The sequence below is a fragment of the Anas acuta genome, chromosome 1 (genome assembly GCF_963932015.1).
Source record: "Anas acuta chromosome 1, bAnaAcu1.1, whole genome shotgun sequence".
Taxonomy (NCBI): Eukaryota; Metazoa; Chordata; class Aves; order Anseriformes; family Anatidae; genus Anas; species Anas acuta.
This window is the reverse complement of record NC_088979.1, coordinates 106,383,013-106,410,974: the sequence shown is the minus strand read 5'-3', so window position 1 is coordinate 106,410,974 and position 27,962 is coordinate 106,383,013. Positions and strand designations below refer to the sequence as shown.

The 27,962-nt window shown below is 38.3% G+C and overlaps 1 long non-coding RNA gene across 3 annotated transcripts in view; it reads left to right on the top strand.

The window, feature by feature from the left end:
- Positions 1-26,547, top strand: part of LOC137860702 (uncharacterized) — a 74,036-nt gene extending 47,489 nt beyond the window's left edge. Inside the window, exons 3-4 of one of the 3 annotated variants that reach the window (XR_011099135.1) lie at positions 21,870-22,063; positions 24,516-26,547. This is a non-coding gene — a long non-coding RNA (uncharacterized lncRNA). Of the gene's footprint in view, positions 1-10,622; positions 13,084-21,869; positions 22,064-24,515 lie in introns of those variants that run through there. The other 2 variants (XR_011099137.1, XR_011099136.1) reach the window with 2 other exon arrangements.
- Positions 26,548-27,962: the final 1,415 nt, after the last annotated feature.

Genomic DNA, 27,962 nt, shown 5'->3' with positions numbered 1-27,962 from the left:
GTGTACCTTGCAAGTACCCTTGTGAAATACTTCTGTTTTCTGAGGGTGAAAAGTATGTACAGGTATTATACTGCATTCTGCAGGAGATACGAAACTTTGCCAGCCCAACATAAGTAATAAACCTAGAAGGAGGATCTGCTGATCCAGAAAATGGCCTGGTCTGAAGGAGGTTAATTCCCAGCCGGCAGTAGGGGTGTTTGGTAAGGTGCTCCCAGCTGGGAGCTAATTAGATGCCGCTGAGCCTGCTAGGGTCTCCAGGTGGCAAACGCGACACATCTCATGTCACTGTCACACCTCAGCAGTCCCGTCACACATTTCTGCACCTCAGAGGGATCTCTCACATCTGGCTGAACTGTGGGAAGGCTGAAGAAATTTTCCTTCAGCTCTGCCTTTCGGTCTCAAGAATCAGATGTGGGCTGTGTTAAACTCATCACTGCTGCCTCCTCTTTTATTGCTCCCCCCGCTGGATTACGATGGCCAAGGAAGAGCGGCTCGGTGGGAGATGCAGGCATTGCTACAGGGTGTGTGTGGATGTGGATATGCAAGCTTACAAACTAACGCTGATGAAAGGAGCAAAATTGGATGTATCTAGCTGTGCCTACATTGTTGGATCTGGAGACACCAGCAAGCTGAAACAGTTCATACCCTGTGTCAACAATGCCAGTTCTAAGATGCTGGTAGCGACTTCTCCTGTAAGTTCATTGCTGCTTGCGATGTGAAGGCATCCTGGAAGGAGAACGGGCTGAGGCCTCTTCTGAACACTGGGAAGTGCGAGATAGCAGCATGGCAGCGCAAGTGATCACAGCGTGCCTGGCTGTGCTCTCTGTAAGGTGGGACATGGGGAGCAGCGGGGAGTGTTTGGGTGGCATGGCTCAGATTTCTCTCCCACTGTCTGTGAAAGCTCAGCTGATGCCAGAAGTCGTGCCAGGGACTGGGCAGTCTGGATGGCAAGGCAGTTTGGATGTGGGAAGCCACAGGTAAATAGAAGAAGAATAAATGATTCAGGGGACACAGGAACTGCACTATGTGCCTTGGACTTCTAAGTTAAATGAGACTGCCAAAGTGAAAATCAGCTGACCTGCATTCAGCTTGCAGACACTGCACACTTAGTCACAACTGAGAGTTTCAGTGGACACTAAAGCTGCTAAGAATATCTGGAAATAAGGCTGCTGTGGTTTAAGAACCTAATTGTGAATTTAGAAGTCTGACCTAAATTTGAAAATGCAACCCTTTACAACAGGGTGTCTTATACTTGCCAATGACATCTGTGAACGTTTCCAGTAACGGGACTGAAATGGCTTTCCTCATTACCTGAAGAGCTCAGTAGACAGTCAAATGGTACTCATCAGATAAATTATTCAAAATATTCCTTGTCAAATTTCTAGTACATTCTTCATGCTTTTTTTTTTTTTTTTAATTATCAATTTGCCAGCTCTGGCTGTTTTGGTGGTCCATATTTTCTTGGGAATTGAGAGAGGGAAGCTTTGTACCGACATCAGTGGTCATTGTACCCATTCGGTTTATGGCCAGTCAGCTCCTCTGAAAACTGCATATTAAAGACAATCTGTTCTTGCATAGCTGGAACAGCAGGAATCGACTCAATAGGTGGCTGAACAGCTCAAAGCAATACTAAACAGTAATGAATTTGTTTTGCTGCAGAAAGGTGAAGGATCAGGGCTACATCTACACAGGACATACATAGAACAGAAACTTAGGGGAATACTGTGAGCTACCCAGAGACGCAGAGTGGGATTTTGTGTGTGTGCACACATTTTCTTCTTAAGTATTCTCACTTTATCGCACAAAAACAGTTATTATTTGAGCTGGTTTGGGAATACACTGGTGCCAACACATTTTCTTTAAGTAACCATGGTTCAGCTTTTGTGAAGTTCGCTCCTTTTTCTTTTTTTTTTTTTTCACTAAACCCTTTTGAATCTGATATGCTTTACAATCACATTATTTTTTCTTGCATTGCTCATCCACTGATTTTCAATGGGGTCCTTCCCTGTTTGGGGTATTAAATTTTATAGGATTTTTACAAGATGATTTGCCTCACTAGCTCTTTAATAGCACTGCACTTTTAAAATGAGAGCTGTTTGAACTTTGTCTGAACACTGTGTTCAACATCCTGTTTCCTCTACAATAATATTTTCTTTCATTTTCATTGATTTTTTTTTAAATTTTTTTTGGCCTATTGTTGCTGTTATTAATTGCTTAGGCAAGTATAGTTCTGCAAAGTTGAGTTGAAAATAGTGAAAAGCTTCTCCCTTAGGAAAGAGAGAGAACAATTACCCCTCCAGAAATGGCTGGGGCTACAGCAGAGGAAACCTGGCCCTCACCCTGGTGTGAGGCCACATCACTGGGCTGGTCAGGGGCAAGAACTCTCCTCCCACCATAGGCAGACAGAGTACTGGAAAAAGAGGCCCCATGACCCAGTGGCAGGCCCTACTTTTCAGATAAAAGGAGCAAATGCTCCCCCTAAAGACAGCCCATTGGTTCAAAAGGCCATTTGGTCATATTTTCAAGAACTTCTTCACAGTTTAAATTAAAATAACGAGGATAACGTTTTGTCTTATTTCATGATTCCTAGCAGTCTTACAACAAGCTTCTTAGAAATTGTGAAGAAGACAGTCTGTGAATTAATTAAACTTTGGTCTGGATCCTAACTTAACAGAGAAATAAGCTTCTAGATTTTTTTATAATTAAGCATAATTATCATATTTTACTTATGCAAACCACATAATCATATGTAAGCAGCTGAGGCTGTCTTTCCTTAACTCAAACTATTAACATTTCAGCAATAATAATGCTTTAACTTAGTAAGACTAAATCCCAATCCAGCCATAGATTTATGCTAATAATTAAGAAGTTCTTAGGCATTTCACATTGTTAGGAGTCCAACACAGCAAAAATGTTAATATTTTAAGAGTGTTTAGAAGACAAGTGACTACGATATTCTTCTATAAATATTTTAATGCCACATCATATTTTTCCTTAATATTAAAGTGTCTCATAGAAAATAATTTATTTTTATTATAATTGTGCATGTGTATCATGCTAGTTTTACCTACCTAATACAATTTATGTTACTTCTGTATTCTTACATAGCTATAGCTATAAGAAAGTCTAACTAGTATTTTTTTTCCTGTTGGATTTTGCCAATGCAATTATTTTGTACTTCAGTGTAGAGAGAAGGAAAGGTGCCTCCAAAAAGCAGTAGTTACAAATTTGTATGGAGCGGCAATGCAAAAATTCTTCATAATCAGGCTGCATTCAGTGCTAATCAGGAATAGCTCATATGGGAGCCGAGCTTTTAATTCCCCGTATCCAGAGGACCTCATTCTTTTCTGACATTAGTATAAATTACAAGATTTGCAGTGGTTGTTTTTTTTTCCCCTATTGGAAAATTAAATAAAACAGCATCATGATTGCAAATGAACAGAGATCCTAAGAAATCAGTTGTCTGCAAAACTGGTATTTCTAAGAAGAAAAGACCCAGCATGTTTAGAAGATCAGCAGAAGACTTCAGGGCACTCCACTAGGCAGTTTCCACTAGCCATCATCACTTTAAAGCTCTGAGCAGAAATTTAACAGAAATTTGTCTCGTATATTAGTGTCTGAACTCTGCTGCTCTATTCTGCATTAGTGATTTCAGGCTGGGAAAGAAATTGGAGAATGAACAGAAAAGCACCAAAAAAACGTTGGTCCACCATGAATGCCTGAAGTTTTTCCCTTTAAGAATACAGCTTTAGTGAGTATATGCATATGCTACCTTTTAGCAGAGCAATCCCATCCAGCTCCCTTTAGAGCCTGCAGCAGCAAAGCAGAGACCATGACTTGAACTCTGCTGCCAGTGGGTAGCGATTGCAGGGATCCGAGCACGGGGACAGCGTGTTCGCAGCAAGCCACATTGCTGAGCAGATGGGGCACTTTGTTTCGTTCCAGTTGGCACAATGAATGCTTGTGGCTTGGGGTAAGGCAGAGGCATGTTCAAGCTCAGCAATGCCTACAGTAATCCTCAATTCCAGAGGAGGGAAGTCAGATTCGCAATCAATAACACCTGAGATAGGTGTTACGGCAACCAACCTTAATCTTGTTAAAATGAACACTGAAATAAAACAAAATACGCTGGATGGAAGTTCTGTTGCTGGAGATATAGGGAGCTATAGTAATTTGGGTAGCTGGTGAACCATGGTGGTTTGCAGTTCATTTCCACACACAGTAGATAATTACTTCATTTCCAAGCTTTGGTTAGAAAGCCACTGAGGGAATCGATAGCGAGTCTAGTCTCCAGGTGAAGCGCGTTCACTTTTAAAATGTATTTTAAGTGTAACCACTGCAAAGTGCTTCAGTGCACAATAACATTTTCACTGGGTGTCAAAACTCTGTGACTGAAAAGCAAGATAGGAATTGTGAACGACAAAGGTAATGTTATATCACTTACATTTTTTTGTCTTGTCATTATTTCAGTTGTAGCTGGGGGGGGGGGGGGGGGCAAGAATATCTCTTTTGCACATTTAAAATGCAGGCTAAATAGAAGAATACTCTGTCCTCATTAAATACTGTGTGTGTGTGTTTTCTTTTGTTTAAAAACTTATAGTGAAATGTGAAAGATTATTAAAAACACACCTTTGCATGCTATGAGTAATTCACAATAATTATGTTCTTAATGGTCAGTTGAAATCTAGCTGGCACACACAAGAAATTTCATACACATTTGAATTAAAAGTGTATTTAAATATTATTTTGAAAATGAATCAGTTTTACCTATAGAGCATTTGTAAGTAGATATTAAGCTTTGCCTACATTGTCTAGGCTTAAGGAGGTACTACCTGTTTGATAATGCTTGGTTAAAAAAATATTAAAAAAAGATACAGTGTCATCCTAGGAAAGTACTGTGCTGTGGATCACAAAAGTAGCTGGAAAAGCTTTATGATGCAGCCCAATTTTATTCTATTTGAGAAAAGGACTCAGCAGTGGGGGGAAAAAAAGTTGTTACAGAGCAAGCATTACTGTGTGGCTAAGGAAACCTCTTCATAACAGCTCAATTCTAGCTGCTGCATGAACACACTGTCTCATACCACGTCTGGACAACTGTACCGGGTGTCAGTGGATGGAGAGAAGCAGTTTGTTCCTCTGTTTATTCTTCCTGCCAGCATCCAAGCAAACAGCTTTATTGGGGTAACCTTGGGACTCTGGACTATTCACCCTCTAATAGCTTAGGTTTTGCCAGGTCATTGAGGTGCCCTATTCGTGCATGGGATCTGAGTTGCAGTGACACAGGGACTGTTTTGGTGACTGCCTTAGCTTTTACCCAGGGCAATGGATACAGCAGAGAGATTTATTTTTTAATGGTTTTACTCATGGGACAGGAATTGATTGTTCAAAATCCACTGAACCTGAATCTGGAGCCAGAATCTGGTTCCTAGTGAGTGAAATTTTAAGTGGCTGGTGTTTTCGTTTGTATTTTAATGCCTCTTAAGTCAGGGTAGTTCTATAATAACATGTAGAAATATTCAATTCTAAAAGATCTAACACCAAAACTGATTTACTGAACTATCCATTTTCCTGGCTCTGATTAAGGGAACACATCCAATTACATAAGTATATTATTAATGCTCATCTGTAGTGTAGTAGAATTAAAATTGCAATGCCTCCCAATCACAGTCTAAACTGTGCAGTAATCAAGCATGAATTTAGCAAGTTCATTTTTCCATTATGCTGTTTTCAACACAAAGTTACCATATTAGCATATGGTACCATAACACTGCAGTTCAAACCAGATGAGTGTTGGGCATAGGGAGCATACGAGAGTGCTTGTGGTAGATACAAATGGAGGTCACCTTGGAGGTGCTGTCGTCCATGCCTGGGACCACACTTACCTTTCATCCTTTTTAAAATGGAAGATAACAGGAGGTGGTTGCAAATCCCTAAACAGTAACATTTACTGAAACAAACAGTAGAAACAGCCTAGTTAAAAAGCTCGCTATTTGAAAGCTTTTATATTTCCAATTCTGTCTCCCACTTGTCTCCTTTCCCCTGACAGACCTTATCAAAACTGGACTCAAATTATACCACCGCATTGAGTTCAAAATTACAGTAAAGTGTCCTGCAGTCTAACAATTCAAGTTATTCCTTTAAATTTGTACCACTGTATTTAAGTATCAAATTAGAGAGGAAGGGGGGGGGGGGGGGGGGGAAATAAGTGAGCTTTGTTTTTTCTCTTTCTGTGTAGCAAAGTATTCCTAAAATGATACATTGCAAACAAAGAAAGTTTAGCTTTGAAATAATAAAGTGTCCTTTCCAGTGTGCCAAGGTTTAAAAGTAATTATTTATTGTTATATAATTTCATGTTTTCCCTTTTTTTTTCCCTGACTTGATCAATCTTTTCTTTTTACTTCACTCATTTAGATAAAAATAGGCAAAACTGTGAAAATAATCCATCCTCTGTCTGTCATTCAAGCTTTTATGATATGCATTGCATTAGTAATTTTACCTACTGCAAAATCTTTGTTTTTAGCTAAGATTAGCTAGGCTTCAAAGTACTTTCAAGGCTAATAATACAGACTGTCCTTACATAAGCAATCTGCTCATCTGTGAGGAATATTTTTACAAGTTTGTGATAACATAGGACTGTTTTTCTCTAACCAAGCAGTCTGCACTAGTATTATGCCATCTCTTGAGAATCTTTTCCATAGCAGCAACCATGCAGAAAGGTGAGGTATAGTCACAATTCAGAAGGTACATCTGTATTTGAGACAGGAAGAATAAATCCTCTAATAGAATCTTTGGCTAAAATCCAGTTAAATAAACAAAACCAGATTGCATTAAAACTTTAGAAAAAAAATGTTAAAGAACAATATTTTGCACTGAACAGACTAAATTTAATTTTACTGAAAAAAAAAAAAAAAGTTAAAAACAAAACAAAACACAGTTTTTACTTCTACATTGTGCTGGTAAACCACGACTGTTCCCATAGTGTTTATTCTCTATGTCACTTTGCTAATGTTGGCTTAAAAAAACAAATACAGGCAGGTGCTAACCCATCAAATAATAAATGAAGACATGCCAAATTGCATAACTAATGGCACTGTAAATTGAAAATAATAAGTTAGGGAATGAAAGTTTACATTTTGGGCCTTTGCGAAAGCAGACTGGCTTAATAAGCACTAATGAGTACTTAGGGGCTCAAATATTGAGTATTTTACAACCATGAATATGCATCATGAACTACATACAAGATTTTGTGATTTTTTAATTTTTATTTATTTATTTTGAAAATACTAGCTGGATGTAAAAAAAAAAAAAAAAAAAAAAAAAACCTATATCTAAAACTGAATCATTCATTTTCTAGCTTTTCCTTATAATTAAACCCACAACAATGTTCCACAGTTTCATTAGAATGAGGTGAAGCTGATCAGGTAAAACAAAAACTGCCCAAAGGTTTTCATATCATTGTCTGAAATACACATTTTCAAGGTCTTCAACTTAAAGTTTTTTTGTTTGTTTGTGTTTTATTTTGGTGTGTTTTGGTTTTCCTCCAGAGGAAGTATCACTCCTGAGATGCAATGGCAATTGACTCCCCATTCTGACTGAGCCTGACCAGGGATTTTTGCCAAGCAAGCGCGCTCAAGGGCACACTCGTTCCTTACAGCTTGCTGGACCAATGCGTGCTGACTACTTGGCTTGACCAAGAGATGACAAGGTTTGGCATGTCGTGTGCACTTTCTGTAGAAGTGGCTCCTCCTTACACCTTTCTCCTTAGAATCATTGTTTCTCCTGTGCAAGCATTGGGATTGACAGTAAAGGAGGAAACAACAGAGGCTCAAGTTCAGAGCAGCATACCTTACTCTCCTCTACTCTTGGATGAGTAGATTACAGGCTGGTGGAGGTGCTCATTGTAATACAAACTAGCAGCCCAGGCTTCTGCTGGAAAGGCATGAGTCCAAAGTAGCTAAACCTGACTTTTTGTTGTATACTAGCTGCTACTATGAGTTGAACAGTAGAAGAAAAGGGTGGGTGGAGCAGTAAAAATAGGTGCTCCTTCTGCTCTATTGGTAAACATGAATTCTCCTGGGAGCACTTATCCCGTGGTCAATTGGCATTTATCCAGCCAGCTGGAGCTGGAAATAAGCAGCTGAGTGACAGTAAAAAGTAGGGCATGATGGTTGTCGTTGATTCTTATTGTGAAGAGAGGACAGTGGATTCAGCCAGCCATCAGTATCCGTGTATCTCAGAGTGGTCAAGTAATTATGAAGATCTCATAAGAGCATAAACTCTTTTCTGCCAGAACCTGTCTATGGAAAGGGGAATAGTGAGCTAGAATATAGCTGGCTTTCTTTGCATGTCTGTGTTGTTTTTGTTTTCTTTTGTTTTGTGGGAAATTTTCACTACTGGGAAAAGAACAAGCCAAACCTACGGGTTTAGGGCTTTTTACATGTTTACATCCTCCAAGAAGACCACAAAACATTGTTAGATTTTGGTATTTCTTCAATAATGTTTGCTTACTTGAAACTACTTTTATCCTCCTGAGACAAGTTATAGGCAGAATAATTTTAATAAGTTTTTATGAAGTCAGTGTAACATTGAGAAACTTGATATGGCTCAGATTTGAAGCAGATCTGAAAAACACTCCTCTGACTTCAAATCAGAGACCAGTATCATTTACATCAGTGAAAATATGCTGATTTTGTCACTCAAAAAACCTGTGATCCTGAAATAGAGATCAAACAGGATGTAACAGGTAACTGAAGCTATATGAAATCCTCAGCAAAAGGTTGTAACTGTGGATTGTTTTAGCTTCCTTAGTAAAATGATTTTTTTAAGAGGCTTTTAGCACTTCTAAGTGATTTCTGAAGAAACAAATGATGAATGTAGTTAACACCGCGTATTTGACCCATTACGTCAAAGAGACTACCAAGAAAGGATTACATCTAGGTTCAGCCATGATTAATGAGAAAGAAAAACAATAAAAGAGGCAGTAGGATCCATCACGATAAAGACTGCAGTTAAGACAATGTCTCAAACTCAAAGACCTGATTACCTGAAGAAGAATTTGTAAATTCAGGCAAGGTAGCCTATCAATTACTTTTTAATTTATTTTGGTATGCAATTTTGCATGTGTTCTCACAGTTTCATTGTGTTATCTGGACACGTTGTGGTAAATTTTTGAACTTTGTTGATGTTAATGATAATCAGGAAGGTACAGCTGTGTGCATTTGTTTTAACAATGCATTGATTTTTTTTTTTTTATTTTTTATTGTTTTAATATATAATTCCAGGAAACAAAACAACAACAAAACAACAACAAAAACAAACATACAAACAAAAACACCAAAAAATCCACCTGCAATGTAGGAGTAGGGCACCTGAATTTATTATATTCTTTGCAACTACCACTGTGTTTTTCATTGCAGGTTAACTATCTGTCTGGTATATGTAAATACAATTCTATAAGATTTGAATTTGAAGATGCTCATAAATGTTCACTGGAACTCTGATGTACAGGTATATACATTGGCTTTGTTACAGTGATACAAAAACCTTAATTCACACATTTCTACAGTCCTGAAAGGTACTGACAAAACCTGCCTTGTCAGACTGAAACAGTAACATACATATTTATTCACAAAATACAGTACTCGGTAGCTTTGCTGCTGTAAGTGAGCTGAAAACAAAGGATGATGGATAACATCAAAAATTTGAACATAGTATCGCACCTATCATGTTATCCCCCTTAGTCCCAGGGGATTCCAATACAGATACAATATGGTTTCCTACTTTAATATGAACCTGGAAAGCCTGCACTAGGACAGCCTGACTGTATGATGCCATAAAGAATTCCTAATGGTATGGATGTCTAAAGGCATACATATTCCATCCACAACCAAGGAAACTGTTTCAGTGAAACAAAGCACAGATTCTCCTGGGTGATGATGTGGTGGCTGAATAGTATCTGCATGTTGCTTTGAGCTTGACAAAACCTGATCCGTGAAGGTGTTAGGCTGTAAACCTGTAGCAGTAAATGACTGCTGAATGGAACCTAGTGGAAGTTTTTGTTTTTTTGTCATTCACACTTTCCTTACTCTTCCTTGTATCTGTTAGTTACTTAATTTGTTCTCCTTGTTTTGCCCTCCCCTCCCAAAAGTGCTTGAAATACTTGCTGAATTTACAGGAATTTCACTTGTGTCCAGTGTATTCTCTACTTCTCAGTTTTTATGTTTTCTTTTTGGCCTGAAGCTTGTTTCAGCAGTGTAGCCTGCATATCTGATTATACTAATTTACAAAGGCACTTGCTGACTTAAAGAGATTGGACAAGAGATTAAAAGTCTTTAGGTATTTCAAGCAATTGGGAATTTTTTTCTTTACAGTAAGTATCGGGGACTTTTATGTATTTAAGCAAACAATTTTTTGACACATTTCTAAAAATTAAGATAAAGAAAAAATGAATTTCATTGTTTTTCATAGGGAAAGATACATGGGTATAAATTTTTGGGCAGCTCCAGGATAAAGACAAGTTAGTAGCTATCAATCTTTTCACTTCTCACTCCTTCTGCAAAGATATTCACAAGATCCTTACTGATAATATCACTGATGTTTATGTCTGGCCTGTTCTTTCATAGATAATAATTACAGAAGTGATGGAAAAGAAATAATAGAAACAGATGAACGGGCCTCAACTTGGATGGCACTGCTGGCAATGTAGCAAGACAATTTGCAGAGAGAAGTGCATCTACTTAATAGGGCCAGAATTATGCAAAGCTACATGAGGGAAGATGAGCACGAAAGAAAAAAGCTCATAGTGTATTTACAGAGACTCACTCTATGTTTTTGGGGCTTGCTACTTACTTTTTTTTTCCTGTGTACATTCACCATAGTCTTTGCTACAAATGCAAATCTACAATGTAGCAAAAAATCTGTACAGTGCCCAGAGTGTGCTGGGGTCTTTGTAAGTAGCCCAGCAAACATGGTATCTGTTGCCGGCATGGAAAGGAAAACACTTGCCATGTGAGATGCTAACATTTTTTAATGTTCTTTATGCAGCACACATTTTTACATGCATTTTTTGCCAAATCACTTTAAGACTTCTGTTCCAGCAGCATGAATACCCAGGCACAGCTTACTATTAGACCTGTGCAGAGTAACTTGGTGGATAATTTTATTTCCTGGTTTCTGACCTACTTAAACTTAAAATGAGGCTTGGAGATGAATGTTTGTGGTTTTTTTTGTTTTTTTTTTTTTCCCTACATACACCTATGCTATGCAGAGATACTCCTAAATTTAACTTTGCTAAATGTTATGCAAATTCAGTGCATTTTACTCTCGGAGTCTGGAATAAGAGTGCTATGCTTTACTTTAAGCACACATTTTGCATAACAATATTAAGTTCCATATATTATCTTAAAATACAAAATGTATAAATCTATGTGGCTGCAAAAGCATAAGCAGAACATATTACTCTGATAAAAGGAAAACATAGCCCCAGCAGAGTACAGCAACTGTATATTAATAAAGTCCACTGGTAGCTTTGTTTCAGGAAAAAAGAAGTTAACTTTAACATTTCTGCTTTAATTTATGAAGTATGATGAAATATTAAGCAATAACGCTCTGTAGAAGATAACATTTAATACGTGGAGATATTCACATTTTTATCATACTAAGCTAAAAGAAAAGCCATAACATTTTCAAATTTATAATGCTGCAGCTGAGATAAACTCCTAAAATGATAATTTAGCTGTTTCTCCGTCAGTCAAAAATAGCAGTTACACTTCAGTAATCAGATCCGAGTTCAGAATTTGTCCCTGCTGAAAGACAAAAACCTCAAAAAGTTTTCTTAAATTAAGTAGCCAAATTTCCATTAGTGTAAGGAAAGCTTCAGAAGACACAGGGAGAGATCTTATTAGCTATGCACCAAGTCCTTCTTGTGGTTCTACTGTGTATGGAGCTGGGTGGTGGCAGGCCATAACTGCTGCTGGGCAAAGCAATTATTTTATTCAAAATCCTAAGGAGTGTGAGTTTAACTTTTAGCCCTCCAAAAGGCAATAGGATTGTCAAAAAAGGTAGCAGCTACTGTCATAGATGTGGGAGTGAAGAGCAAACCATCGGTCTACCCATCCATGTTCTGTAGACCCCAAGAGGAAAGCAGAGAACATGTGGGCTGCTCTTGAGAATGCGAGGATCGGGCTTTGGGAAATACCGCATTTGCTGAAACTTGAGTCTTGACCAAATGATCACTGTCAGTCTCTTTTTTTCCATTCCTCCACTCCACAGGAAGATCAAAACAGTCTTGGTCTGAATGGTGGGGCTGCTGTGAAAAATGTGTAAAGAAGAGAGGGATACTAAAATCAAAATCTGTTCTTTCTTTCCTCTTTCCTAAATTAATTATTGTTTTCGGGAGAATTCAGACAAGCTACCAGCTGTAGAAATAGTTGCTCCCACTGTGCGTGGCCCCACAGGACAGATGACTCTTGCAACTTTATATAATTATGAAATTAGACAAGAGCTAGAGGGTATTGTTTTACTATAACTTTTTTTTTTTTCTATATTGTTTCTGAGGTATAATATTATATTGTTTATAGAATGTGGAGACTTTTGCGACCTAGTAATTAATCAATATAAAATAAAATGTAGGTTGGATGAGAAAACAGTTACTTTTTTTTTTCTAACTTCAAAGTAAAACCACTCAGAAACTTCATTGTGGGGCTCTGACACACTGACTGACCATTATGCTGTGCGATTGTGCTGCAAAATCACTGAAAAAAATAGATTCTACATGTTCATAGTTGAAGAGCTTTATTTTCTAAGACACTTGAACTTTTATTGACAAAAAGGTTGCCAATAGAGTTTTCTGCAGCATCTGTTAAAATCCATGGGCCTTCATTGTTACTGTTCCAATAGTTGCAGAAAAATCTCCTGTGTGCTTAACTGCATCTTTGGGTGCCAAAGAACTTTTGAAAATATAATCCTAAATGACTTGTCTGCAGTAACACAGGAACTTGTGACAGACTGGCATCATTTAACTGCACTCACAATCATAATCTGTTCTCTACCCACTAGAACATCGTTTAAAACCCACTGAATGAATCGCCTATGCCTAAATAATTAAATGTTCTGGTTGAAAACTATTATGGTCCGTTGATTTATTGCAAGCCTTTAGAATATGATGCTTTGGTTTTGTAAACATTCCCAGGCACATCAAGAAGCACTAATTCTGGCAGAGAAACAAGGCAGCATAACGGTGTTTTCATGGTGCTATCTTATTCACCAGGTTCTGCAAAATATATATCCACATGAGTAATGATGTACTATTCCGCCTGAAATGAAAACATTATTTAGGCATGTTATTTACCCTACCTGGAAGGAGGATAAAAGGTCAAAATTCCTTGTGTCAGTACTCTGATAATAGTAGCGGGAAAAGCTGAAGCAGCTGCATTCTGCTCCGTCACGTAGAGGCCCAGGGTGCCATAAATAGATGAAATTTTCTCAAATCAAATGGTAAAAACTTGTGTTAAAAGCTCATGGATTTTCCAGTTCACTGTACAGCTTCTTCTCACTGAAAAGCAATTTAGTCCATACTGGCCTTTTAAAGCTGTTATCTCTGCCATAAATGGTTTGCCTATATTTAAAGTTAATGTACGTCTTTCACGTGTGAACTTTATCTTTTAAGAAGAAGGAAATAAAACCAGGAAGCCTTTTTATTTTTATTTTATTTTTTGAATGCCATATTAATTAACTTCAATTTTTAGACTTCATAACACACTGATAATGTGATGCAATGCATAATGTGTTCTGCCAACTAGTTACCTCTGCTTTTGGAAAGGCCTTTTGGCATGTATTTTAGGAACCTCGTTTGTTTGCTGCTTGTTGCTTTGCGATGCGTTCAAATGCACGTCCAGCTACCTTTTATTTTGTTTCCTAATTGTTGTGTACATGATGTGCTCGTTTTTGCACGGCTGCACATCAGGCTCAGAGGCCCTGCCCAGCTTCTACCTTCGCTGGGTAAGCACATAAAAACCTTTTCAAAAGGGGCAGGGAGAGCTGCTGTCTCCTCAGAGACGGCTGCTGAGAGCCCCTTCAGCCCACACGGGGGATGGCGGCTCCTCCCCGCCGCTCCTTTTTCCTGCTCTTTCCCCCTCCTCCGCCGTGGCCACTCCAGGGGCTGCAGGGCAACCTCTGCTCCGCTGCCTGGAGCAGCTCCTGCCCCTTCTCCTCCTCCTCTCCCCTGGCTGTCCGTGCAGGGCCGCTCCTCGCAGCGCTCCCCTCACCGCCCCCTGCCGTGCGGTGTTTGCCCTCCCTTCCCCAGGCTGCTCCCGAGGCGAGGCTGCGGGGCCCGGCCGTGCCCTGCGGTGGGGCCGGCATGGGGCAGCCCCAGCACGCCGCATGCAGCAGCCCCCAGACCCCGGCCACCGCCCGGGTCCCTGCACCTTGAACGCTCACTGGGACACCAACGTTGGCATCTACGGTACGTAAATACATAAATATTTATCGCCTTGAGTGCGTAGACCACCTCAGCAAAATGTGTAGCTGTGTAATGTGGTTAATTTCACATAGGATGCTCAAGACCTCGTGCAAACCTCAGTGTATGCTTCTTTCCACTCCTTGGTATCCACTTATCCTTAAATACATTCCCTGAAGCTTGAATTGAAGGGTCCTTCGAAGACTTAGGAAGAGTTATAGTCTAAAGAAAATGTTCTTAGATGATTTTCACGTTCAGCATTTTCTTTTTAAGTCTCTGAGCCCCTGTACGTAAGGACAGTAGGTGCATGCAAGCAATCTAAAAACAGTAAAAAGCGAGACATTAGAATTGAAACATGTAGGAGATTCGCTTTTGTTTTGTTGTCACCAACGATGTAGAATGAAGGGAGAGTATACCATAGGATACAGAATACATTTCTCCTACACATGAGACAGAAATAGCTGTTTGAGTGGTGTTGGTTTGCGCAGTGCAATAAAGAACTAACACCCTTCCCTTGGAGTACCAGGCGGAGGGAGCACTGTGTTTAACGGGTGTTGTCCCAGTAACTCTGGCAGTGTTTTAGGCCTCTCCCTTGCCTTATTCTCCATTCCTTTGCACTCGCCCGCTGTTGTGAGCAGGTTGCACACCCATCCCATTGTCCCCCAACACTGGCAACCTCATGTTTGCGAGCAAAAAGGAGCCCTGTGGGCTTGTGGTCCAGGCACAACAGGTTTGAAATGACCTGCCTGCAGTAATCTGTGTAAAGTTGTAGTTAACATTTGCAATGCACTTTGAAAAGAAGGGATGGAGGAGGAAGAATTAAAGCTGCAGAAAAATAGTTTTTTTTTTCCTTTCTGCTTTCCACTGAGCAGAATATCACTGTACTGGACACCACCCACAACACAGGATTAGAGCCAGGTTTTGAAATGCTCATTTGTTATGGAAGGGGCTCTGCAATCCTATCTTTCCACTGAGGCTTTATTGTTAGAGCTGTAGAAATCATTTCACAATTCTATTTATTCACTATACTGCACTAATTCCCTTTCCGAGTCCTTCCTGCGCATTAAACAATATGTGTCCTTAATTTAATTGCATGAATACAGTGGCAAAATAATTAACTTTCTGGACCAGTCTTTGCATTTTTTATCAGAATAGTTGCATTTTCTACATTGGGTTTCACAGTATGGTGACTGTAGCTGCAGGAACACTTGGTGAGAAGTCTCATGAATTGAATCCCATGGTTCTGTCCACAGGGGGTAACTAGCAATGAACCAGTCCCTGTACAGTAAAATTCACTGAACTTCATTTTCAAAAGCAACTGCCAAATGGTTTTCCCTTTTCACAATTAACAGCTAACCTCTCCTGCTCCCCTCAGAGGCACAAGCCTCTTATTTAACTCCATGACTTAATTTTGATTATTTCAATGTACTCAGTAATTTGAGTCTCCTTCCTCATGGGACCAGCTGTCTTTTCTGCCGAATCGTTCAGTTTCGTGGTTTTTGTTTTTTTTTTTTTGTTTTTTTTTTTTTGTGTGTATGTTTGATTGTGAGCAAGTATCCGTGGCCCATATTTGCATCCATATATACAGCCTGGAATGTAAGCCATTACATTTTATGAGTAGGATCAACAAAGCTAACGTTCTTTTTTAAGTACCAACTAAGATACACAGAAAATGTCTTCGTTGGCACGTTAGTTCAGATCAGAAATGTGTGTTAGCAGTGAACCTCTCAAAATCATTTCCCCATGTTATTGGAGTAGGCAGACCACATTTGTCGGATGAAAATAAATTGGATGGTGTACTCCAAGAGCATTCACTGGCCACTAGCGGGCGTTCAGTCAACAAGACAAGACTCGAGCTAATTTGAGGTAAATATATATATATATCTAGTCAGGATATTAAGTCCTCAGAAGCAACTGATTCCCTCAGTAGATCTCCATAAGGTGGACTGAGACAATGCTAAATCTCAATGAGATCAATGGCACTTCGATCGCTTTCCCAAATGCTGGGTGATTTCACTTCACTGTTTATTTGTCTTCCCAGAGATGCAGGAGTAATTAAGAGCTTTGGTTCAAAGAAGTTTGCTTTCCAGTGTAAGGTTCTAAGAAACTTTGCATAACTTTTTTTGTGTGTGAAAATCAGTCAGAACCATGGACTTCATTGCAAAATTCAAGTATTTCTCACTTAACTAAATAAAAAACAATAATCAACATTCTTGTGCTATTTTCATAAGCTTGCACATAGTTTTAATGAGAAAATAAAATTTAAAAAAGGTAAAAATTCAGTAAGCTCACAAAAACTGATTTGACTGATCTGGAATCATAGATGAAGGTTTTTGTGTGTTTTCTGTTGTTCCTTTTTTGTGTTGTCATCATCTTGCAAAGCAAAATTGTGACGGACGAGTTGGATAACGGGCAGTGTGCTCCAACTCAGTGAAAGTACATTACTTGGCTAACAGCAGAACTGCCATTTAGCGTTAATATCAGAACAGCAGTAAACCGAAATGACTACTTTTCTACCTGAGAAAAAGTGTCTTCTGTCTTGTCCTCTTTACAGCTCTTTCAATGCACTCTATTTATTGGCATATCCTTCTAAAATCCGTTTTAGTGTCGTGTTTTGATCTCTTTAGCCAGTTGATCCCATTTTTTTCACAGTGTAATTTTGTTTAATTGAACAATGTCCTCTTAATTAAGAAATAATTAAAATGGAATTTCACTTAAAATATCTGAATCTTACCTACTTTCCTCTTTGGTTCAGGAAAACAATCTGTTGGAACAGCTGTGTGAGCAATAAAACACATCTGGTATTAAGAGGTTAAACTGTTTTAACCGTAATAAAAGTTATCTGAGTTCTGCAGATACCCAGAAGGATCTTTTCACTCTCTTCCTTATCCCTGTTAAATCTCACAGAGAAATGAGAAATCTCTTCTTATATTCTTCTGGATCTAATTTACATACTGTCAGCACTCATGATTGGTCTCATAAATTGACACATGCAAGAGAATTAAAAGAGAAATAATAAGATGAACTATAATAGTGAGAAGGGAAAGAAATGGATATTTTTGATGAGCATGTATAGAGGATATAATAAAATAGAATATGTGGCAGTTAAGGGTTGTGTATGCATTTCTTCTGTTGATATAAGTACATAATTATGATTACTATGTCTGAAATCCAGTTAGACGTTTGGAAAGAAAATTCTGTCAGACTTTCTATTATTTTTATTCAGTATGTAATATTAGATGAGGAAAAATGGCTTACCACAGAATCTGAGTACCCTTGGCTATCTCAGAAATAGTTATATGTTGTATAGGTATAATATATATTTTGTATGGGCCTTTGGTACAGCAGGTCAGATCATATTAGTAACAACAACAAAGAAGTGCTAATTTAAACTTTCATTAGGTTCCTACAAGTATCTTTTCAACTTCATCATTCCCTGACAAGCACAGGGGGAAATGATGCATCACTTTTCATTGTTTAATAATGATAGTAATGTTTTCAAATATTTTATTTCAAATTGGAGCTTTTAAAACAGAAGGCTTTTAACCAGGGTGGGGTGCAGGGATCCATGGTGTGCATGGCACAGCTGACCAGTCAGAAGTTGGGGTGAGAAAAATGAAAGACGCAGGTATTGAGGATTATTTTTAGAGAAAAAATAAGCAAGCTATAGGTATATATATCTTCTTGTCATATTTCCACTGAGTACTTTTGAAAAGCAGTAAGTGTTCAGAAATAATTTACTTTTTTGAAAAACTCTCAGGTTTTCAGTGATATATTCTTACCATCTCTAGCAATTGCAAGTTCTGCTGGTGATGACTGAAGACTGAAAAACTCTGTTATGTGCTTATGTGATGGGCTCCCCAGAGACAGCATGGCAAATATTAAGCCTGCTGTATATGCTTGATCCGAATCATAAAAGCAAGTGTATGATCAAATAAAACAGGCCTGTGAAGTGCACTCACACTTCAAAGTGTGCTATTAAAATGTCTTTGTTGGATTCCGTGCGCAGAGGACTTCAGTGACTTCTAGAGGAAACCTGCTAATTGTACTCAAGGCTCGATCTGTCCCTTCACAGCAGCTAAGACAACTTCTTTGTTGTGTGTCACGGTGTGTGGGGCAGGTGTTGGATCTCAATTTGCGTGGTTTTGCCAGGTCTGTGTTAGCGGTAGACAGCAGCGTTGGGCTTTATGTGGGTAGGGTGGCACTTCTCCTGGTATGAAGCAAGCAGCCAACACCAGCTTTCAGTCCAATCCTGCTGCTGTGATGCCCAGCCAGTGGATGTAATGGATAGAGAGATGTTTTAAGGCTACAGCTATGCACACATCTTATTGTAAGGTAAGCCAGTGTCTGAGTTGACTTAGCATTAGCTAGGCCATGGTAGTTGTTTGACTGACTTTTCCACTTTCATAAACACAATTTTTGCTGTTGTACATATACGAGTGCACATATGGATGACTCCTTTGAAATCGAGTAGATGCTATAAATCTGTATCTCTTCTTGCTTTGATGCCACTCATGGTACCCTTCTCTAGATACACACATACACTAACCTGTTCCTTGTGCTTCCAGATGCTGGAAAGCAAATTCCATTGATAACACTCACTCACATAGCAAAGAAGAGATACTGATACATTCATCACATCCTGTGACAGTTTCCTTTAGGGATCACAGCAGGGGAGCTGTGTGGGAACTCTTTTTTTTCTTTTTTCTTTTTTTTTATTCTTCTGTAAATAGCCTAGCCCTGGACAGGAGCCTGAACAATGAATCCACTGCTCAGAATTGCCTGGATTATAATAAAAAAGAGCAAATACTCAGTCCCATTAGCCACAAAGAACAGCAGAAAAGTACAACTGCAGAGAAAGGCTGATGAAGGGTTAGATGCGATGCCAGATTTCTGAACGATGTAGGAATATTTCACAGCAGTGCCATTCTTGAGTGCAGTCAAGATAGCAAAAAGGATTTTTATTCAATATGTAACTTTTACAAAATTACCTTACCATCATTGTGTTTATACTTTTCGTAATCTTGAATGTAGGCTGTATTGTGCCATCAGCATCTTTCAGTGGCTTTGGCAATCGTTTCCTCTTTTAAAAAATGCATGGAATAACATACCAACATATTTGATACAGGACAGGTATACTGTATAACTAAGAGCAATTTTCACATTTTTCACTGCATGAATGCCACTTCTAAATTTGCATATTTTAAGTGAAGATAGGTTAAAGGGAAAAGACAAACAAACAAACAAAAAAAAACAACGCAGCACATTCTTCCAAAAGTGGAGCAAAGTTGGTAAGTTCAGAATAAAATAGTATTTTCCAGGTGTCTTTTCCTTCACATCTATTTATCCTCAAGTACCGCTTCACTTTAATTCTTCATCCTTAACCACTGGACAAAAAAAAAAAAAAAAGGCATTGATTTAATTGGAACGATACTAGGTCCTTTTTTTTGCAAGGTTAATGTTTTGAGTTCAAGTTGTTCTGGATCATCATTAGGATTATTGGGTAGGTCAGTATGTATATTTCTTAAATCGAGTGAATGAGGTTTGACTATATTACGTATGTTTCATTCTTAACTCCAATACTCCCTTGAAGTGCTAGTAGACTTACGTAAAGGAGAAGTTTTGAAGAATTGATACTAATGCCATCTACATTAAAACAAACAAAGTCAATTTGAAAAATGCATAGTTATGGAAATCTTTTTATTTTCCAGTTTCACAAAAATCATTAAACTGTTTTATACGTTCCACTTAATACTTTTGCTTAATGCTACAAAATGTATTTAATTCGGTACTAAAGAATAAATGGTCAATGACTCACATTAATTCAGGAACATCTGCCTGCTTACAGATAAGAGTCAGCAGAAGAAGGCAACTGTGCTGAAGCTCTTCCCTGAAAAAACAATGTTTTCCCATAGTGAAAAAGAAATGCAGAAGGAGTAGTTGATTAGTGGATTGACACTATTTCTCAGATGTCATTATGTAGAGAAATTACTGGGTATTTTAAATACTTGCTGTGTTGGTCCCCAGCCTTGAAGTATTTCAGAATTGTTGATCTTTCAAACTGCTGATAGACTGAACTGAGGGAACACATGAGGCTCTAGTCATTTGTCTCATGGGGAAATTAAAATGACCCCTCGATTGTGTTCAGCTTTTTTCCGTTTTGTTTTGTATGTATGTGTGTTTTATGATTGCATAGAAACAACTCACTTATACAGAGCTCTTGTAAAAGAAGCAGCAAAAAGAAGAAACAAAAATGTGTAATCGCAGAAGGGAATGTTGTAATTTGTGAGTTCGAGAGAAACAACTGTGGTTGTTTGCCTCAGATTTTTTGTTTAAACATAAACTGCATTTTTTGCCTAATTTACAGAATTGGTAAAACTGGTGTATGCAGGGTGTGAATTGTACACTGTGGTTAAATGTTTCACCCAAAGTGATTGAGTTAGCACAAATGGTGACTTGTAATGAATGTATGTTGCAAGTGTAATGTTCTTCCTTGCAGTACTTGTTATCAGAAGTAGTCAATGCCAAAATTTTATTTTCATGTACAATGTATTTATTATAATGACATTAAATTAATTTGAATGGAAGAAGAGATAACAGCGCGGGGAAAATGTGAATGATATTCTACAAACATGCAGAGAGACAAAATGGAATTAGTTTAAAAGTTTTTTTAATGATTGTCCTTTTTAATAGCTGGGTGGGGTGGTGACTGGGACTGTATTTTCAATTACTCTTCAGGTCATTAATGTTGATTACATTCTTCTTCTAACCATAAGTCTTTATTTAATGGAAATGTATGCCACCCACTAAGCAGGCATGTAGTTAGGGAACAATACAGCAGGATTTGATTGCCCTATTAACAATAATCATCATGAGACTTTGGGAGTAATAATTTAATGACTTCTTGCACTCTCTTGCTACTTTTTGGTGGTGTTCATTTAGCATGTACTACAGTGATATCTCTAATGAAATTAAAACTTGCCAGCAAGCATTATTAGCTAGAGATAGGCAGGTATTAAAACACCAGACCTAACAGGCTGCAGTGACTGCTGTCAGGGTATCTGTGGGTGAGGTAACTTGGTTTGAATTAGGCCAGGTAGCCTCTCAGAAAGGTAATAAAGAATTGCCTGTGAATGACAGGGCTCATGCTGCAGAGGATTTGTTGTTGGTGGGTATGTTCTCTTTGTTTGTCTGCCTCCTCCTCATGCTTCACAGTCATCAGCAGCCTTGTGGAAGAAATGTGAGGCAGATGGCACAGACCTGGAACTCGCCCAAGCAGAGAAAATCGTGGGAGGGCTAAAAAGGTTCCCTACTGTAGGGCTCGGTCTTGTTCTCAGGCACCTCAGCTGTGAAACTCATGGGGCGGGTGAGTTCAGTAAGGAATTTTTGCTGACCAGTGAACATTGTTTTGCAGAGGCAAGAAATGAGCTACCACAGAAGACATATTGCTCAGTTTATGTGAAGAGCTACAGCTAGGGAAGGTAGCTGTTACTGCTCTCTGTGCTCTCAATGTTTCCTTGTGCCGGAAAGGAGAACACCTATCTCAGTTACCTGGTTGAGTGTTTGCACACATTTTCGCCATGCTCAGCTGGTTCTCTGAGCTTTATGGTATGTATTAAAGCTGAAGAGTACTCTCAGCAAGGTTGTGCTAAGCAGAGAGAGACTGATTACTGGCAGAATGGCAACAAGTGAAAAACCGTGTACTGTGAGCATCCAGGAGTCAGCAGTCGGTTGCCTGAGTGTTGGTGTGAGGTGAGCTGTGTGCACGTCCACAGAGCCCATGGCAGTTCTGCTCCTAAGCCTTTCCTCTAGCATAAAGCATGCTTCAGTTAGTGTGTCTATAAAAGAACTTACTCTTCTTGAGGTACTGCTTGGTATCATAGACGTTTGATTATATCAGTCTGTCAGATGAGACTTTGTGAGTGGGTGGGTGCTCTGCTTTCCATTCCAGTGGAAAGTTAAACTTCACTGAGGTTTACCAAAACTAATCTGTGAAATACCACACTCTCAAGGGGGCTTTCACAAGGCCAATAACAGCATCTTGGCTAGGAGGCAGCAGCTAGCAGATGAAAGGCTGTGAAGAGGCATCTTCCTAGTACCTCACTGATGTAACTGCTGATCAGTAACCCTAGTGCGTCTCAGTGTGAAATGAAATGTAAGTCACTTTCAGCACTGGCAGAAGGTAAATATTCCCAGTTACAGCTGAGAGATGGTTTAACAAGCTGTTCTTCATTGTACTCCACTAGTTACTAACTGCCTCAGAGCCTGAGGTTCATGCTTGCCTTGTTGTCAGTCCATCAACTGGTCGTATTGCAGAACAGAGGCAATTTATGCTTTCCAGGAGGGCTTATGCATTCCCAAGAAAACAATGGAGATTTAACCTTGTGGTGCTAAGCAAATAAAATTTTCAGTTCACACATGAGTATGGGCAAACCTAATAATGTGTACATAATATAAAATCTTCAACTGTCTTTTTGTTTTCCCAGACAAGCCACAAGGAAGGTCCAAATTTCCAGTAAAAAGGGAGTTTAGGCTGACACATGAAGTCAAAATAAGTTGCTGTGGTTGTCCTGTATCTCATTTATGTTAAGCAGACAGAGTAATTATGCTTTGCTCTGGGCTGGTGACAGAAACTCCAACTACATAGGTGCTGCAGTAACTTCAAAACTTGTGCAGTGTAGCAAGCTTCCTTTGGCCCTAGTGCTTCTAATACTTTCACTCTTACTAGTGTCCTCTGTATTGCCTGGTGCAGTTGCCAAATGTTCAGTTTATTAACTTGAACCTGGTGATAAAGTCATGAATTATGTTGATTTTAAGGAGACTTTGCAATCGTAATTGCATTACACTTGAGAAATGCATTTAGTGTATGTCCCCATTTTTTAAGTATAAGAGAAATAGTGCTTTTTACTTCAGAGAACTTTTTGTGTCATTTCTTTAAAGAATTGTGGATAGGAATAATTCCCATGTGGGAACAGTGGGCATACTCTAAGTGGTTTAAAAAGTAGTCATTGTGTCCTAGCAGGTAATAAGAATATGTATATACTTTCTGTATATATTTACAGTATATGCCAAGTGTCTAATTCAAAGTTCCTACCAATGTAGAGAGAATGTAATCTGTTTACATGAAATACAGAATTACAGGATGTTGTGTTAAATGCAAATACAGAAACAAAAGTGGTTACCCATCAGATTAAGGAGGTTATATCCAGCTCAGCACTGAGGCTTTCCCCAAAAGTTCTTCTGTGGGCACACTGGAAGCTGTGTCCTTGGCAACTCAGGATAAAGTTTGATTTCAAGTGTGTTATGAGTCTTTTTAGGACCAGATTTATTTTTTTGAGTTGTTCAGTTGGTGCTGCTCTGCTGGTAATATGTGTTTCGGTAACTCATGCCTTGTCTCCCTACTATTCCTAAGATCACCTAACAGAGGAGTAAAACTGACCCAAAGAGTAGTTAGTTAAGCAGTTGCTATCTGGGAAAGTAGTGGAATTTAGTGTCATTGTTTATGTTATGTTATGTGTTGTTTATGTCTGCGTTGTATCACAGGAAACTTGAGGACAAAACCTAGTACTAAGCAGATACAGTGGAGAGCAGAAAGAATTTGAATCAGACTGCACAGAGCTTTGTAACTGCACACAGCAAAATGTCTGCCTAATTCTCTCACAAACTGTTATTCTAAAAAATGAATAAATGTAAGTGCCGAAAACTAGCTGCTGTGTGAGTTTATAGCTTTACAAGAAGGACAATTCAAGCCGTTATGTCTTGTGACTGTGGGGTAGGTGTCAGTACAAGCATACCTGAGACCCAAAAAGTGAGGAGGAAAAGAAGAAAAGAAAACATTCAAGATACTCTGTTTGGTAATGCAATTTAAAGCATATCAGCAGTGGAAGGCAATATCATGACAGGAGTTGTTATGAATATCAAACACAGAAAACATTTTTGTATATCCCGTAAATTCACACAGTACTGTCTGACCGGTATATAACAGCAAAGTCAACTGTAATGGAAGTAGCATTTCACCCTCGGTACTCAAACCTAACCTGACGTTTTCCTTTATTTGCAGAATGTCATTATTTCAGGTCAAACAGAAACAGTGTTACTTCCAGTATTTACCATGTCCGGGAAACCTGCTGATGACTGGTTTGGAGTGATTCTGTGGTCATACAGTAAGCGCTTCAGTGATGCTGTGGTGTCTGTTAAGATAGACTTTCAGTCACTTTAGAAGAATCAACTTCAGAATTTTTCTTGGTTATAGTGGGAGAGAATGTGTCCCTTACTACAGCAAACAGGTGAAATATTTTTTTTTCTTTTTTTCATTTAAAAGTAAAGTAAGCATGTGGTTCTACGAGAAGTCAGTGTGCTTCTACAAGATATATTCTGAAGTTCAAGCTATTATTGTGTGACTTAACTATCTATGTAAACCTTATTTTCTTAGATCCATGTAAGATGTCCTCTGTATTTTACATATATTTTATCTTTATTTGTATACAGTGAAGAGATGTCAAAAGGTAATTCATTCACTCAAATGTGGTACCAGATAGTTGTTATATAAAGTGTATCCATTGTTTTTCAAGTGTCTTTGTCTTACTTGTTCATATGGTTGGTCTTTATTATCTTCCAATTCAATGAGTACTGTGAATTAATATAAACTTAATATAGGGGGAAAAAAAATAAATACCCAAGGGTTTTTCACCCTGCTACTAGATAGAGCACACACAGTTTGAAGGGCACCATTTCAGTCTTGGCCAAGTAACCTTTCCTAGCTCTTCACTCAAGTGGTTCTTCCTCTTCCTTCTATCATATTAGGCAGAAACCAAGCACTGGGAACTGATTTGTGTGGTTTCTAGTAGATTCTTCCCTTGATTACCCGATCTACTGGCAACCTCTTTGCTTACTCGAGAGAGTTTCCTGAGTATCGAAGGTAGATATCAGATAGCTGGATCTAAATCTCTTCCATGGAAGAACTCTGACATTAAGAAAATTAAAATGTTGTAGTCATACAACATTAAAACTGTTGTTTGACATTTAAAGAGTTGTTTGGTGGAGATTTTCTACTGGATTGAGGTTGCCTTGTGAATAGTATTTGAAAGGAAAATCTGCGAGAGTATTCTAGAAGTTTCTTTCAGAAAGTTAAAAACAATAAAATTAAGTATGTCTGATAATTATTTACACTGAATGCTTTGATTGTAATTCTTGATGCTTCCCAGAACTTCCAAAGCACAAAAATTGAATGGAAAAAGCTTGGTGATTTGAGGTTTCAGGGTAGTAGTAGCATTGTTGGTAATGTGATTAGAAGTAGTGGGAAGCTTTGTAGTTTCAGCAATTCTATTCCACATTGCAATTGAAGAGACAAACCTGAGAAAGTGGGATTTCTCTCGCTCTTTCTTTTTATAGAATGATATTGATAATAAAATTTAAAAATCTTATTTTAAAATAACTCTTCAGATGGGAGGGGGACAGAAAAGGCAACATAATTTTTATATGATAGAGAAGGAAAGAGAACACAGGTGATTTCAAGGTATTTTCCTTTTATGTTCTAAGCCCTTACAGCTCACATTATTTGCTCTATTTTTTGTCACAGAATGGCGATTACTGTTCCCTTTGTGAAGTATGTAAATACTGTATATTCTTCGACTTTGTAGCTTCTCTAATTTGTGTTCTATTTTAGTTGTATTTCTGACATTTTCCTCTTTCCAATTTATGTATCACTTATTTGGCATATAACCATGGGAATGCTTTTCTGCTAAAGATTTTTTCCTTCAAATTTCTTCCACTCATACTGTTGTTGAAATAAGGTGTTTGGAGATTAATTTGTACTGGTGCACTTCTTTTGGAAAGGTGAAGACACATGAAGACACAGGGTTTTGTGATGCTCTACTAAGAACTGGATGCCTGTCTAGAAAAGGATCAGCAGAGCTGCAGGAAACTATTCAGGGCATGTAAGGGGATGTCACTTTGCCATGAAGAATGAACCCTAGTTTAGGGTGCTCACAGTCTCTCTTGCAATCAATTGGGAAAAAGGCAACAGAAGCAGTGGTGGCACGGGGTTGTATGACAAAGGCAGACAGATTGGGAAATAGTTTTGTTTTTTTTTTTTCTTTAGCCTGAGATGGAATATCTGGGTGTAGGCAAGCACTGTGTATATTGCCAGTTACCAGAAGTTTTTTTTGCACGCCGAGTATATCAATATAGTACTATCTGTCTACATTAATACCATACCAGTGGTGGTAGAGGGTAACCAAGTCCTGCTTATTATATGTCCAGCTAATTATTCTTCCTTGAATAAAAGCAGTCTCCCCCTGTTTTTATGGTGCAAAGTTGGGCAGTTTCCTACAGCTACCCATGCAGTTGTGCAGTAGTAACAACCAGGAGAAAATACCAAAGGAGAACCTTTGTAGAAGACAATTGGAAAATGGTTTCAGTGAATGTCAGAAAAGCAATGGAACTAAAACCAGCTTGACTAATAAATTAGTCTGTTTCAATATTTTATTTATAAAAGTCTTTAATTTTCACATAGCAATATGTTTTTTGTTTAATAACCGTATTCTTAGTATGAACAATTTAAACTCATAATAAATATTTCAGAATGCATTAATCAAAATATTGTTTAGACTCCAACTTCTAAAATTTGCAATATTGTGATATTTGAGAATTTCACATCATGACAAAATTTTCATGAAGCAGAAAAAAATATTTTTTAACCAAATCTCCATGTAAGTACTTCTGCTAATGAAAGAACTTATAATGCAAGTCCAGCTAGCCAAGCCAGGTACCAGGGAATCAGGGTAACAATCATTTTCTTATGTCCTTGTTCCCCCTGGGCCCAATCCCTGTGTTATTCATCGAGAGTGTGTGGTTCTTAAACTACATCCAACAAGCTCTTTGTGTGTTTTTTTTTTTGTGTACAGCTGTTCATATTTTCAGATGCCTGTATTTTCACATGAAAAATACAGACGTGGAAAGCATTTTATTACCTAACCGCTAAGCCGTTCTTTTTTTTCCTGTTGAATTCATGCTTACATAGTCCAGTAGATAGAGCTTACCCAGTTGAGATACGTGGTAATGGATGCTGATAAGTTCCTGTGGAACCAAAGATAGCTGTTTTTGTTAGTGTTTGTGGTTTTTATTATTATTCTTTTAAATAAAGTGTACATGTCCTCACCTCGATAGTGTGAAATTTTTACTTTCTTAGAGATCTACAAAGATTTCGGATGCTTTGATAATAGCGCTAGGAGGAAATTTTATACTCACTGCCTCTCTGTAGACGTGATAATCTGTGCTCTCTGATAAGATGATTGTTGTCTGTAACAGCATTAACTCTATCTGGAGTTAAACTGGGACTCCCAGGATTGTGAGTGCACCTGGATCTATTGTGTATCTTGGGCACCTCCTGGTGCCTAAGGTCTCATCCCAGTGTTCCCTGATCATCCCTCAAACCCAATTTTCCAGTGAAAGGATAAGTATGAAGAGTTTTTAGTGTGTTTCAGCATGTTCCTTAGTGTGAGACCAG